This window comes from Lissotriton vulgaris, chromosome 2_1 (genome assembly GCF_964263255.1).
Source record: "Lissotriton vulgaris chromosome 2_1, aLisVul1.2, whole genome shotgun sequence".
Lineage (NCBI taxonomy): Eukaryota > Metazoa > Chordata > Amphibia > Caudata > Salamandridae > Lissotriton > Lissotriton vulgaris.
Window position 1 is genome coordinate 720,626,814 of NC_141687.1, and position 16,579 is coordinate 720,643,392.

The 16,579-nt window shown below is 43.2% G+C and overlaps 1 protein-coding gene across 3 annotated transcripts in view; it reads left to right on the plus strand.

Moving 5' to 3' along the window:
• DENND2B (DENN domain containing 2B) overlaps positions 1 to 16,579 on the plus strand; it is a 1,017,138-nt gene that overhangs the window by 740,123 nt on the left and 260,436 nt on the right. The window lies entirely within an intron of this gene.

Sequence of the window (16,579 nt, forward strand, 5' to 3'; positions counted from 1 at the left end):
TTGCATATATCAAGCAGGTTGTTCTGGTCAAAGTGCTTACCTTCTGACTTAGGGGCTGATTACAACTTTGGCGGTGTGAGAGAGGGGCACCATGCTTCCGCCCTGCTCCCACATTGCTCGCTGTATTACAAGTTGTAATCCGGGCGGGCAGTCCTGTGGCGGCAGGCACACGGTGCTGCCTTTCAAAGGCTCATCTGAGAGCCTTAGAAAGGCAGTGCTGTGGGCCAGCCATAGCGCGTTCCAGCACATCATGGATTGTAACATCCATGCCATGCTGAACTGTGGGTGCATGCAGACAGGGGGGGCACATAGTGTGCCCCCCTGCATGCATCCCTAAGCCCTGAAGGAACAGGGGGTCCTGTGGGGCTTCCTAAGTTATCTCACTGCCAGCATTACCACGGCGTGAGTACCGCCATGAGACTGCTGGCGGTGACAACACTCGTAATATGCTTGGCGGTGCTGCAATGGCACCGCCAAGAAAATTGTGGCCTCAAGACTGCCACACCAGGAATCGCAGCTTTCTGGATTCTGCGGCGGTCCCTTCGAGGTCCTACTGCTGTACTCGTAATACGGTGGTCGTACCCCTGGTGCTACAGTCCCCGAGCGCCACTGCACCTCCACCACGACAACAGAGGCCCAGTCGACTGCCCTAGTCGTAATCAGGCACAGTAGGTACTGTAGTCCACAGGTGACATTTAACTTTAGTCCATTGTAGAATTTTCCTACACAATATACAATAGTCTATCTGAAAAGTTAAACATTCCAATTGGGGCTTAGCCAATCTTAACACATTTTAGGGGTCAGAACACATACACTGGGGACTGGAGCACTACTTCTGCAGTTAAATAAAACTACCAACAGCAGTCCACAATAAATGGGGGTGACCTTGCATAAAGGGGCATTTTCTCTCAAACATAATATAAAAGTATTTACTTACCAGACTAGAAACAGAAACACGACACTTGGCCTTAACTGTTCACCTATTTTTCGTTTTGCCTATCTTTTCGTAGGTGTAATTCCATAGTCACCGTGGCTCTGCAGCCCTCACCGTGAACTCACAAGTGGGAAGTGAACAACTCGAAGTTCCACACTTGTTGTGGCATCCCCTTTATTGGCAGGCTTTGGTTTCCAATGTTTTTCTGCTGATTTTATCGCACCATTTCCTTTCCTTCTGGTGATCGAGGTTTTGGCTTCACCTCGATTCTTTAACCCCTGCCCACACCTGCTAGTCTAAAAGTGTCATGTCATGTTCTTCGGAAATCTTCAATAAGAGGTTTGTCATCTTTAAAAAAAAGTGGCAAAGTGTCAAGCACCTGTCACTGCTGAACTAGATAAATATCTGTACTTGCATCTGCATCTATCAGTGTGCGATCTTAAACTACTAAATGAGTGTTGAAAGAAGTATTATTTTTACCACAGTGCAGAGGTGAATGGCTTCACTTTTTGACACAGGATTTAGGGAGTAGTAGTTAACTGAACGTCTGGAGAGCTTATGTCTTTTGTCATTTTTTTATTAGAAGCAGCAATTCGTGTTGATACATGTAGTATTTACTTTGCCATGAGATTTTGAGAAGCATTCCAAAGAAGTTTTTTGATCTTAAACACAGCCGAAAAGACATCTTTTATTATTTTTGGATTTACAGGTGCATGTCCCTTTAAGAGAAACATATCCTCAATGAAATCACCAGTTTGAGCTGCAGACCTAGAATTTTGTTTTTCTATTAGCCTGGAAAGATAATTCCTATGACAAACTACCTAGTAATCATCAGACTTTTTCTGCATGTCGTTGATGGTGTGGAATGGTGTCTGGTTAACCGTGCCACCCATGGTACTATCTATTGAATAACCTATTTTTTTTTTGAAAACCGTATTTATTGAGAGTTCAAGCAAGTATCAATACAGCTCTCCACAATCAGGAGGATACTGTCAACAGTATGCAGGTAATGGCATGACAATGAACCCAGATTTTAGGAGACAAACCCCATCCCACCCCTGCCCCACCCATCCCCAAAAATACCCCCCAACACCCTTCCCCAACTACCCACCCCTTATCCCACCCTAGCCCAGTGCACGTGTTCACAGAGTAGCAACATTAGATGGAAAGCAATGTAGGTGTCGGCCAACAACCTAAGGTACAGGGTCCACATCAGGAGGCAGTACATCATCAATGTCAATCGGGGGTCAAGAGTAAGCCCCCTGTAGTCCTGAATAACCTTTTTTTTTATAACTTCAGTTTGTTTAACCTGAATTTTATACTAACATCCCTTGAACATGAGACTTTTCACAGATAAATGTTTACATTCATTTATATAATCCTCTAAGTTTGTGTTCTTATGAGGGTTCTTATTTTACTTACGAATACATCAGAATCACTCGAACAAGTTGTATGTTAGTATGGCAAGTTTACCATTATCCACCTAAAAAGTTTGATTAAGTTGGGGAATGATATCAATAGGGTTTCTTCACCTCTGCATACGGGTCCAAAGGTCTGTATACAGCAAGCTTCCTGAGTCATGAGATGACAACTGATAAAAGAGTATTTTTCCACAATGAAGTTTGAGATGATTGGAGGAAAGGGCTAAGGTGATTCTTTGTCATTTTGACTTACACATAAAAAATGAAGTTTAAGCAATTTGGAAATAAAGCATGAGGCTATTTTGTGTTGATTTATTAATTGTGTGAGAATAGCAGAGCTTTGGTTAAATGTAGTGTGCAAGGTGGCTTGGAAAATGACAGTTGAGGGTGAATGATGATGGTAGCTAAAGTTATTCAGGAAGGAACGGCAGTTGAGAGTTGGCAGGGTGTAATCTGGCCGCTGGTGTGAGAGACTGAGGCTCTGAAATCGGACCTTGTCGACTGGTGGAGAAACCAAGGAAAGGGGTTCACACCCAGGATCCTATACTTCCGACGCTTAGAAGGCACCATACAAGAGTTGGAAGCATCTTATATTCCTGAAAAGATATATAGGAGCTTGTCAGTAATGAAGTTGCTGGTAAGAGCAGACTGCTCACTTATGATGGAACAGTTTGTTGCTTGGGCCAAAGTAAGACCACCTGATAAGTAAACTATCATGTTTATGTTTCAGGACCAGAGGGTGGGACCGACAGCAAGAGTCTCTTGTTAGTAACAGGAAACCTAAAGAAGACTTAAACTCACCAGGTATCCGTACTTCCTTATACTGGCGATGAGAATGGAATGCCTAATCCCTTGCTACATACACAAGTGGAAGTCCTGCTGACTGGCAACTCTTCGCCAGTGTACGGAAGCACAGATTCCAGGTGAGTTTAAGCCCCTTTATTAGTAGTCAGCAGAATGACACCAACACCGACACAACTCTTCACAAACACCCTCCCACCGTCAATTTCCCTGATCTCGAATCCCGCTATGCACAACCTTCTATGGATTCTCTTGGTGTGTGGAACCTCCAGATTCCTAGCGAATGTACAGAAGACCCAACACCCGTTCTCTGAGATATCATGCAGATATAGAATTGGGATGAATCTGTGACGAAATTCCGCAAGCCGGATTCACGCTGTAACTTCACAGTGCCGCCATTAGAAGGAATGCGTCTTTAGTATGCATTCGTTCAGCACGCAAGTCGTTTTACCCCTGGATTTTGGAATAGGTTAATTTACTATTCCAACTTCAGTATGCGCAACAGTAGGGAAGGTGCTGGACTTTAAATCCAGCACCATTCCACCAATGCGCCCCTTAACCCCTTCACTGCGGCGGCTATTCCGCCACAGTGCTAAGGGGGCGGGGCGGCCGCGCGGCGGGCACATGCTGGTGACGGAATTGCTCCATCACCAGCCGCGGTTACGCTGTTCTCATGACGGAGCGGTTCCGTCACGGCCCCGTCCGCTCAATGGAACGCTCAGCGCAGGTGCGGAATCCGCGCAGCGCAGGCATGCTGAGCGGGCCGTGACAGAACCGCTCCGTCATCAGCAGAGCGTGACCGCGGCTGATGACGGAGTGGTTCCGTCACCAGCAGGGGAGGGGTTAAAGCAAGTCGTTATAACGACTTGTATGCTGAACGAACTCGTACTAAAGACGTGTTTGTTCTTTTGCCAGCACTGTAAAGGCATAGACAACCAAGAAATATAGAAAACATTTCAAAAATATATATTGTTCCCATAGAATACTAGACACCCTCAATTGGGTACTCAAATGCACTGAAGTTAATAGGCAATGTAAGATGTCAGACACCTAGGGTTTTTGTTAGAAATTGGTTTACTGGTTGACTGGAGTTTGAGCACTGGTCAAGTAGCAACCACAATCCTATTCAGGGTAAGGCACAAGCAAACCCCAAATTAACCTGGGCGGAACTCCCCGGTAGCTTGGTGCAGAGCAGTCAGCCTTAACTTAGAGGCAATGTTTAAAGTATTTGTGCAAACCGTCAAACAGTAAAATAGTGAAAACACCACACTAAGTGGCAGTTGATATAGCAGCACAGCCGTCCTTCTTCCTGGCAGAGTATCCACAGGTCTGGAAGTGTACTGAAGAGTTAGGGCGAAGGACCCTATATTTATACCATGGTGGGACAAATTTCTGGAAAGGTTCTTTGAAGTGCATGGAATTTACTGACTCCCCTGCCCTGGTTCCAAACTATCTGCCGTAACAATGAGGGGTTGTAAGGCCCTTTGTGTGAGGCCAGAGCACAGGCTATTCAGTGGCAAGTGGGGCTGTGCTAAGCTCTGTCCCCCATGCTGCCAGCAGATGGCCCATTTATGCACACCTATTCTGACGATTGTGTGACTGTCTGGGAAGAATTCACAAATTCTAACTGTTAGCTACACCCAGTTATGTGACCCAAGACAGGCTAAGGCCAAAAAGGCTAAGAGCAGGAAAATGCCAACTTTCTAAAAGTATAAAGCACTGAGGGTGGAGGGTCCTAGGGGAAGTTTAACGACCAAACCTGCTATTACTCCTGTCTACACAACTGCACCACACAAAAATAGCAGTAGGTCAGGGAACTAACTAAATTATGTGTCTGAGTGGAAAAAGAGGGAAAGCTTGAATTGTTCAAAAGCAAAGTGGAATCTTGCATAGGGTACTCCCTCAGTGTGAAAGAATTCCCATCAGTCATCGATCGAGACCGCCCTTCATCCCCTGGGAACCTTCAAGTTCTGAAGGTAAAATACCCACAACAGATTGGCAGATGCTATGAACCTAATCTGAAGCGAGTATACCAGTGATAAATGGTTGAGTATGGGAGTGTGTCTGTGGACAACTGAATAGCAGTGCAAACTAAAGTGAACGTGAATCAGTGACAAGTGGAATACATTAAAATTGGGTAGTGACAGGGGGGAAAAAGTTTTATTCTGCACCCCTTCAATCCCAAATCAATAAAAACAGTGCAAATAGTAGTGTAACAAATAACTACTAATGAGTATCTTAGGTCGACATGTTTCTGCAGACAGACGGAGCCAAATGGTCTCCTGCTGCTTCTTCAGGACCATTAATGCTACTGCTGTAAAAATAAGAAGAAAACAGAATAATATCACCTGAGAGTGTGATATATTTTCATCCTCCTCACTTCATGATGAAGTAGTCCATCGGAAAAATCCAGATACTTAAAAAAGAAAGACAAACAAACAAAGCACATTCAGTATCAGCGATCATATGCTGGAATCTCTGGATCAATTAATTTGATTCTTAAGCCAGCTAGTACAAGCCAGCCACCAATGGGCAACCATGTCTGCCCCATGTATTCATTAATTCCATACTCACTCACCTTTGTGGCAGGAGGGAACAGCCCCACCTCACCTGGCTTCAGCTCAGGTACATGGAGCACCGCTCTGGCGGAAGGAAAATAGAAAAAGTGCCATTTGAACTATGGGATTTCGTTTCCCAGAAGCAACAGTAATCAGTCAGTCATTCACGTCACCGCCGGGTACTAATAAACATCTCACACAATCACACTATGGTAGCGGCTGCAGCATGTATGAGCCCTGATGTATCTATTCAAGAACATGTTCCTTACTGTCACAGATATAATACTGCACACAGTGTATTGCGTATAGCGAGTAACCACTCTCAGTCACATGTCCCCTGCTGAATGTAATGGTATAACGGAATGCTTCTCACATCCGATACCCCTCTCGATACGCCAAGCGTTCAGTACATTGTTGTGAGGAAGCAGAAGAGTCTCCCCATTTCCTCTAACAATGTGGATTGCCTACCAAAGCGGCTGTTACCATACAAAATTAGTTGTATGTAAATGTAAATGTATAGGCATTTATATAGCGCACTACTTACCCGGAGGGTCCCAAGGCGCTTCGACCGCTGCGAAACCCTTCCTGGCTTCCCTGAGAGATGGTCCCTTAATGGGTATCTCCGGGGTGAGACCAGGCATCCCCGGTGGTCGGGTGGGGCCGTTAGTGAAGATGAGGCAAGCTAATGCCCAGAGTTGCCGAGTGTGATCGCTGATCAGAGTGGGCACCAAGGCGAGAGAATTATCGAGTCCGCTGACCCTGGTCTAGAAACCTGCCGCGCCGGGAATCGAACCCTGGTCCCGGGCCGTCCTCTGCTCTCGGGTCTGCCGCCTCTAACCAGTGAGCCACACTACATGCATGGTAAAAGCATGCATGGTAAAAGCATATGCGTAGTAAAAATAATGCGTAGTAAGGTCTACGCATTGTAACAATGCATGCTTTGTAATGTCTTGCATGGAAACAGCTGCGTTGTAATGGCTGTTTCTCTCAAATACCACTCCGTTTAGTAATTCCCTGGTATGATAATATTATTCCATAGCTTATTCCAGTGGTTGTCTACAGGTTTATGCTATCCGAATTTGCATCATGTTTACTTAACTAAGGGCCATATGTATCATCATGCCAATTTGCGATTTCTAAATAGCGATTTTTAAGGAATCGCTATTTAGAAATCGCAAAATGGTATGTATGTAGGAAATCGCTTCTTTTTAGCGATTCCTTAACATTCCTAAATTGCGATTAGCAAATTGCTAATCGCAATTTTCCCCTTCATTCCTATGGGCCAGGAGGCCCATAGGAATGAAGGGGAAAATTGCGATTAGCAATTTGATAATCGCAATTTAGGAATATTTTCAAGGGTGCAGGGGTGTCACAAGAACACCCTGCTGCACCCCTGAAAATGACATGTGTGGGCATATGGCGCACATACATGCCCTAAGGGCATGTATGAACGTCATATGCCACCTTTGGATTTTAAATAAATTGCTTATTCAAAAGAATTCGCAACTTACCACCAACTAGAAGTTGGTGGTAATTTGCGATTCCTTATGGGCATTTTTGCATTATTTTTTATTTGATACATTGCATTTAAGGAATCGCTAAATTTGCGATTCCTTAAATGCAATCGCAAAATAAGGAATGGCAAATTTTGCGATTCCTTATTTTGCTGCGAAAATGTTTCATACATTCCATTTAGCAAATTAGCATTCGCAAAGGCCGACATTTCGGCCTTTGCAACTGCTAATTTACTTGATACTTATGGCCCTAAGTGACTTTTTGATACTGAACAATAAATTCGACATGTGCACAAGAATTGAAAACCCGTCATTTCAAAGAGCAATGCCTGCCCACATAAAAGGACTGCCCCTTTCAAATGATCTTCCATCTTATTAGGGGGCTTACGCCTTTCTTCACTGCTCCGTGCTCCCCAGATTGGTTTGTGCTACAGAAGTCCTAATCCAAATGTATTTATGCTCAGTAAGCTCCCAGGGCCTGATTTAGAGTTTGGCAGAGCAGAAGGACATGCAATTTACAGCGCTCCTCTTCCCCTGTCAAACTTGAGATTTTGAGATTGGCGAAATGACATGTTTAAACCTCTGATCTGGCGACGTTTCCACTAAAGGGCCGCCAGGTGCAAGTAAAGGTTGTCTTGACCTACTTAGGGCAGGATGATCATTCCCTATTTTTCCTGGCGTGCTTGGTCGACATGGGCACCGGGAGGAGTCTCCTTGTATGTCAGGGTATTCATGTTTTGTATTAAGTAAACAAACTCCTCCTTTTGAGGTACATTTTTCAAAATACAATTGTTTGCAGAGGGGGTACTTTGAACATTGTGCTCCAATTGCAATCCTTTACTGCTATGAAAGTCGCCACTGCAGCAGCTCCCATCACAGCACAGAGGTCCCCACTAAGCTGGCGGGGACCTCTCAATGCAGAGAAAGCTTCTCTGCCAGGATTACAGAGTCCATGGCTTCTGCAACTCTGGCAGGCTTTTTGCCAGGGTTTAAGGGCCAGATGCATCAAAGGGTTTTGGCCATTCTGTGTCTATGAGAAAATGTGTTGATGCATATGGCCCTAAATGACCTCCTGTGGCCCTCATTTTGAGCGGCCTTGGAAATCAGCCAGTATATCCTCGCTACTGGAGTTGCCAATACTGTGGTGTACTGGCAGCCCCAAAACCAAAGCACGTCTGATTACGAGTTGGATTCCGAGCATCCACTTGGGAAAGAGAAATTACTGGTCGAACTGCTGGGCACATTTCCCTGGTAATGGCTTATTTGTCCCTGGAATTTCACACCATGATGAGACTAAACAGATCTGCTTTGACCCTCCTTACCCATTCATTTGCATTATTGACCCTGGGGAATCACATACATCTGATGGAGCCACAAACTAATGGTATAGGCTGCATCAGAATTACGTGGCTGCTTGTAAAGTGGTACCTACTTTTCATTCGCTCACACAAGTCTATACAAGCCATCTAACTTATCAATCAATACCTGCCACTTGTTGTGCTCATGGCGTAATTTCTCACTCCATGGGAAAGTGCATTTTTCAGTATTGTTATCTCAACTGTTCAGCATGCTTCCTGTCATTTCTAGATTTCTCTGTTCAAAACTTACCGGGGCTTGCCCAATCCACAACGGAGAATTAATAAACTCTATATAAACTTTAGACCTGTGTGTGCCTGGCTACATTTATTTTGGCATTCCTCTGAGAACTGAAACATTTTGTGTCTTACGTTGTTTCTGAACAGCACACTTTGTCTATTCCTGAAGGTCTACATCCCTCTATATTTTTAGTCTTGGCTACAGATCTGTATGTTCTGTATGTTGGACCCCTACTTTTCCAATACATTATATATACTTAGAAGAGAGTTTGTGTCAGCTGCTTACTCATTACTCAATGGCTTTGTTGTCTGTTTCTCTTTGGTTGTTTCTCCCTATACTTGTATTTGTCCTTCCAGGAGCAACTCAGTCTGTCTTTTGAATGGATGGTGTATTTTCCACTTCTGACATCAGACATTGCATTATGGTGTAAGTGATGGAGTATTTTCTCCTCCTCATCTCTCTCTCTTCTCCCACTCCCTCTCTCCCCACTTCCCATCAAGAGTCCTTTTTCTTCCCTTCTTCAATCCCTTAGCACTTTATATTCCACCCACTATGCTATCAGGAAGCAGCTAACTTAAAATGATATTACAACTATTCCAAATTTTAAGTCCGGGCATACATGCATTTGTTACTTTTTAACAATCCCATACAAAGATGGCTACCACGGATGCATGTGCATCAATGGAAGCTATTGTGGAGCAGGATTTGTTAAAATACAACAAAATGTATTCATAGATGGCCACAGGAGATGTCCTTACATCCATTGTGACCATTTTCAAATGTGATTTTTTTTAAATATAACAAAATTACTTAATATATGGCCACTGCGAATGTGTGCACATCCACAACAGCCATATCTGAATGATGTTTCTCAATATAATACAGAATGCTTTGAGAGATAGTGATGCCAAAGTGGCCATATTGTAATGCACTTTGTAATCTTATGACTAATCCAATTCAGAAATGGCCACCACAGATGCTTGCACATTCTCAGCAGCATCGTTTACTTATGTATGCTGATATGGACCCTTCTGAATTTTTTGATGTATCATTCTCTATTGCATAAATTCCCTAATTTGATAAGACAACACTTGTGGCATTCTAGCACCGACTTGATAGTGACCATGAATTTTGTTGTCACTTCTCATTATGCTATTGCTGTTGGAGTCTGTTTGAGGAGAGGTAACCTTAGAGATCAAGAGATTCTAGGTGTCTAGGAAAGCATTCAGGGAGAGTGGGACAATCCAAGTCACAAGCGAATGGAGTAATCCAATCTGTCATGTTATCAGTCTTGAAGCTTTTTTGTTTTTTACTGAAAAGGTGAAGGTCAAGTTGTGATCTCCGTACTAATTCTAGGTCTGTCCAGAGCATTAGACCCTACACACAGATGGACCTTACTCCATGTGTCTTGCATTTGAAGCTCTTTTTAAGTATTAGGACTTGCTCCGCGAGAAAGGAGGCCCCAGGTGGAAAAGTAGTCGATGGCCAGTTTAATGCAATATTACGGCTGTTTTAAAATAATGCTTTATGGGCCAGATGTACGACCCTATCAATTTGCGAGTCGCAAATTGCATCGTTTTGCGACTCACAAATTGGAATGTGCAACAGTGTCTCAGACACTGTTTGCGATTCCTAATGGCGTCGCAAATTGCATGACTCATTAATATTCATGAGGTTGGTTCAATTTGCGACCCCATTAGGAATGGCTAGCACTGCCTGTGACTGCTTTTTAAATAAAGCAGTTTTTTTAAACGGGATGCATTTAAAAAAGAAATATGAAACGTTTCTGGTTCATTTTTTAAGGGAAGGCAGTGGTCTTAAAAAAAAATTTCACATCCAGTCACAAAGGGAAAGGGGTCCCCTGGAAACCCTTCCCGTTTGTGAGTGGCTTACCACCTACTTGAAGTAGGTGGTAAACTGCCAGTGTTTTGCTGCCGCAATTGCGGCTGCAAAACAATGGGGCATTTCACTGTGACTCGCTATTAGGAAGGGACACGCCTTCCTAACAGTGAGAGTCGCAAATGCTATAAAAATAGCGTTTGTACATGTCGGGACCATTTTTTGCGGATACAAACAGGTCGATTTCCTGATTGTGACAGCAAAAAAAAATGGTCTTACATCTGGCCCTAGGAGTAATGCAACTTCTCAAGAATTAAAGTAATCGATTGGACGCCACAAAAGTGATTTCAGGGCTGTGGATTTTCACAAACACCCAGCTATCTGGGTCACTGACATTCAAGCCTGACAACCAGGTATGACACTGACAGTTAATACATTTGTGTTCATTACACTTTACCCTGGAGACAGACAGTTTTCTTTCGCTGGTTTGTTATTTGACACAGTGCTCTTGAACTATATTCTGTTACGATAAAAATAAATGCTATATATGGACTATACAAAAAACAAAAGGGGGAGTTAGAGCAAATAGGGATTAGATTCTTGCTCCACAGAGATACTTTAATAAACAAGGAGAATCCAACACATAAGTGGGGTGAAGTGTTCACAAGGGGCCTGTTGGTGTGTGAGGGGTATTTTACAAAACACTAAGTGCTTCAACATTTGTTGAACACTTCATCCCACTTACGTATATATGGACTATAACATCTCACTTGAAAACATACGAACATGGACAATGTTTAAGGATGACTCAAACCAAATAATGCTTCAACAGTCGAGTTATTTGGACGTGTTTTGTTTTTCACTGCCATATTGCATTCCATTTTGTCTCACTTTATATAAAGTGCTTAGCTTATTTTAGAGGTCTGAAAATGTTTTCTGGTCCGTCCTAATATTAAGGCTTAACTTCCTGCCTTTTTGGAGTTCAGTTCATATTTGTATTCTCCCTCTGATGCCCGAATGTATACATTGCTCTTGCTTCCTGAAAGTTAATATCCGTTTATGCAAGATGAAACAGTGACGAACAGTTGCAACCACCACTCTACACTATGACAGGCTGAAATTTCCATGCACATTTAATGGCAGTTTTTTGCCATAATAAATCCTTGATGCATTTCATCAGGTCTTATTCCATCCTTTCTTAACCAAACAGTTGGCTATACAGTGACGGACCGGCTCATAGTAGAATCACTCAGTTTCACCTTAAAGAAACTCTTCCTTACAACTTGCAAAGTCTCTGGGCGGTCCATCCATGTATAGTCGCCTGATCTCGTCCAAGACCAGTCAGTCCTTGGCGGGAACCCTTGAGAAATTGTTCCCAGAGCAAATTCTAAATCAGAAAACAATGGGATCAGGAGCATTGGACAACTGGTAAGTTTACTGCCAGGAGGGAGTCTAAAGCCTAGTCCTCAAGAGTATTTCACATTGAGGCCCAAACCATACTCCTGATTCCAATAGGCAATCGAAGCACAGCTTCTGGTGGGTAAGGCAATAATTAAATATCAGTGGATAGTCACTTCATATTCTTATTAAGGTGAACCAGTTGAGGTAAGGGGAAAGTTACATAGCCAAATGCTGCCTATAAATTAACCCTGGGCGTAGTACTACGCTACGCTTGCGGAGCGTGCGTAGTTTGCGCCACTACGCACTATGCGAATCGCAGGTAGCACAGTGCAAAAAAACGCGTAGATGGCATTTTTTGCTTGCTCGTGGTCCTCAACGTCAAGTTGCCGACCGCGAGCGAGCAAAATCAACATCCCGGTGAGACTTTTTCCTCGTTCGCGATCAGCAACATCAAGTTGCCAATCGCGAGTGTGGAAAATAAACATCCCGGCGAGATACTCAATGCTGGGAGGTCAGGTTTCTCATTGCGAGTGGTCGCATATGCCCGCGACCACTCGCGATGAGAAACTACCAGTCTACGTTGAGAAAGCTGCCGCTCGAGTACAAATCTACTCGAGCGGCAGAAAACAACAGCTTGCACAGTGCAAGATGTCGTTTGCAATGATTGCACAGTGCGGACAAGCATCCGGCACTGTGCAATCAGTGCGAACAGCATTTTCACTATGCAGTTCGCGTAGCTACGCGTAGCGTACGTAGCGCGAAGTGCACTTCGCATAGCTGCGCGTAGCGCTATTCCGCAAACTACGCCCAGGGTTACTATGAATACCGGAGATCACAAATCCCCTCCTCACAGCAAAAGAGAGTATCACATTCCTGGCAATGCTGGGACTTTAGTGTCCCCACATCAAATGGAAACATTTGTTCTGAATTTTGCAAACCAGTTCATGGAGAACCAGAACAGGCAAGTCGCTCAGGGTGTAAAGTAATCTCAGAACTGTAATTTATCTCCTACTTATTCAGTCTGTCTAGAAGATCGCCAGTCAATGCCACACCTTGTGTTCTTTGAATGAGTAAATCAGAAATCTTAGAGTGAAGCAAATCACGATTTATATATTTGCTTGTAAATCATTGTATTGAAACATGAGATAGCAATAGCTGATGAAGTGTCTGCGAGTACATTTTCCTTTTTGATAATATGAGCAATACAGATGGGGGAGCATGGACTCACTCCAAAGTACTTCTGTCCCGCACAGCATGTGCCGAATGTAAGGCCAACCTGAGGGCATAACTGCAATATGTTTGCTATTTATTTAGCATGTATGATATTTTTTATACTTAAGATTCTCTAGGGGTTGAAAATCAATTTTGCAGCCTAAATGTCAACACATTCAGAGTTCATCCTCAAATTCAAGGAAGCATACAATGACTGATGTGCTTAGGAGTTTTGCTCATAACTTTGTAGAGTTCTGTTATATGCATTCCTTCCACAGAGGCGTGGGCCTTCCTGCACTATAAATGTATGAAAACTGGAAATAGACCAATGGAGAGTGGCCAATAAAATTGAGGATTATTCTCAAAAAGATGACAACAGTTTATGGGAATGAATGCCCTGCAGGTATAGAGCAGATGCATGACTTGCAATTTGCTACTGACACCAGCCCTTTCCACCACTTCAACCAGGTACCTTCATCATTGGAACCACTCAACAGTCTCTTTGCCCGGCAGTTTCAAGGATCATGGTAAATCTAAGGCTGCATTGGTATCCTGCATAAGCTATTTTGCGTCTGGTGTGGTCTTTTCAAGTAAGGTAACCAGAGCATTTAGTTACATTATGATGTCAGATAACTCTAGTCCTTTATGCTTCCTTGATAGGTGAGTGAGGGCTCCTAAATGGAATGTTAGCTGTGCCTTTTAGTCACAGGAGACATTTTCCTTCATTGCAGCCTACTGTGGATTGTAAGCCAGGGCTGACCCAGTTAGGAAGGCAACAATGGAAGCATGCTTGGTGAACCGATATGCAAAGGGTACTACCTTGTGTGTGGTGGTTTGCAGGCTTCAGGTGTGTTATCAGCACACCCTCAACATTTGGCACCACTTCTGGAGACTTTTCTTCTGGGGACAACGGGTGTGAAGGTGCACCAACACTTAAACAAGAATCTTGGAGAATTATAACAGCTACTATTTGAGTCTGACACAAAATGTACAACTGAGGACTGTATTGCTGAATATCCTAGTGAAATTATGCATAGGATCTTAGGAAGACACATATCAAACTTTGCTGCAAGAAGTAAAAACCTGCCATGAAAAGTAGTCTTTGGTACTCCAGAGTTTCAACAAACCGTGAAGGCAGTGCACCAAGGCATAGACCAAATTCCATTGGATGCATGCAACAAATAAATAAAGGTGGTTATTGAAGATGTAGATATGTTGTGTGGCAGAGAGAAACACTGCACTATCTACTTATTTACATCCATGTTTGGAAGTTTTGAAAAATAAACCATTCAGAGTCAGAGTAGATGTGAATCAAGAGCTTTGAATAGCACTGTTCTGCTTCTCCTCAGCCAGCAATCTTAAGAAGTTAAAATGTATAGCAGCGTTGCTGTTAATGAAGGAGTGGGATGGACTGCAGAAAATCTGCTAGTGGGCCCAGCAGCAGTGGCAAACTATAAACTGTAGATGATTCCCTCCCTTTTTTCCCGTCCTTTCGGACTCTGACCATATGAAATGTAATACATTCTACACTCCCTTTTCTTTCTTTTTTCTCTCACTGGCCGAAATTTTCTTATGATTTTATAGCACACTCCCCAAACCATGTTGTCATTTTATTTTTGCTTTCCACGGACATAGTTTTCAAATATGGATTGATCTTCCTGAGAGTGTGATGGTGAATGATACCACTACAGCCTCTCCCAATAAACGAGGCACATGACACTTTACTTCTGTAGAGATTTAACTGGTAATGATCAAGATCAATTAACTTCTGCTCACAATTGCTCATTCATTACCCAAGTACGTAATCTGGGAGTCATCATGGATAGCTCCCTCTCCATTAAACAACAGGCCAGCAAAGTTGTCGGCCTATGCCTTACCATCATCAAATGGCTGAGGAAAATCCTTTGGATGCTGCCCTCCTCCACTCAAAAAACCGTAGTCAATGCCCTCATAACATCACGGCTTGACTACGGCAACATTCTGTACCTTGGTTCCAACAAAGCGGTAGTCAGTCGGCTGCAGCTTGTCCAAAACTCAGCTGTTAGACTACTGTGCAGAATCTCCAAAAATTCCGGAGTCTCAATCTACCGTCGTGAGCTCCACTGGCTCAGGGTAGAAAGCAGAATCCAATTCAAAGCCCTGAACTACATGTTCAGAATCAAAGCAGGCATTGCACCCAAATACCTTTTAGCTCTGGCCCATCTTTACACTCCCAAGCGAAACCTTCGGTCGCAATCAGCCGCCAACTTCTGCGTACCAAGATTCAAACTTGCAAGAATGGGAGGCAGATCATTTGCCCACCTAGGACCATCCCTCTGGAACGCACTCCCTCTCTACATTCGAAATGAGGAAAACCATGCTAGGTTCAGAAAGCACATCAAGACTTGGCTATTTGAACAATAACTTGAATAACCAGAAATCTCCTGCCACCTTTATGCTGTGTCTCGGCACCGGGAAACCCTTCTTGGGTAGCTGTCGCGCCTTACAAGTTTAAAAAATAAATAAATAAATAAATAACAAGTGCACTCACTGTATTACCAAGGAGAAAATCCATATGCCAACTTTGCCTGCAATCATGGCCAGGCTGGGAGAAGGCACAGTACACCACTCTATTTTCTTGCACTATGTTCTCTTCCCAGCCTGATCATGATGGCATTTGGTTGAAACCTTTTTCTATGCTGTATCTCTATGTAGTCATGGGTGGAATACAAAATGAGCCAGCATCATGTATGGTGGCAGTGGTTCCCTTCCCAATTAGAGAATATATTTTCCACATTATTTAAAAACTTCAAAGTGTCATAAGGAGGACACAAAGGACAGAGTATTGGATTTGTTACAATTTTCGTGGGAGCTTTCTTTTAAAGAGTCAAATATTTTATATTTTATAGAAAATGTCTTGATTGTGGGTAATGTTTTCTATGAATGCTTTCGTCTAACTATATCAGCTGTTCCTCAGGTTTTCTTGGAGGCCGACAACTGGTCATATCTTGACTAATTGATATCAATTCTGCAGTTGAAACCACATACATTCTAGACAATGGCGCCCACAATAATGCAATTTTTGCAAATATCACACTGTTTAGTATCTGTAATGCCACCTGGTCTATTATGGAACTCATATAATGTTGAGACTTCGCTGAGGTGTTGCTGTATTTCAAATAATGAAGGATTTCCACATATTGTAATATATCAATCGGATGTATGTCGTTACTACGCATGCTTTTACAACGCATGCCTTTACCACGCAACTTTTACAAAGCAAGTCGTTCAAACGACTTGCGTTGGGGGCGCTGGATTTTGAAT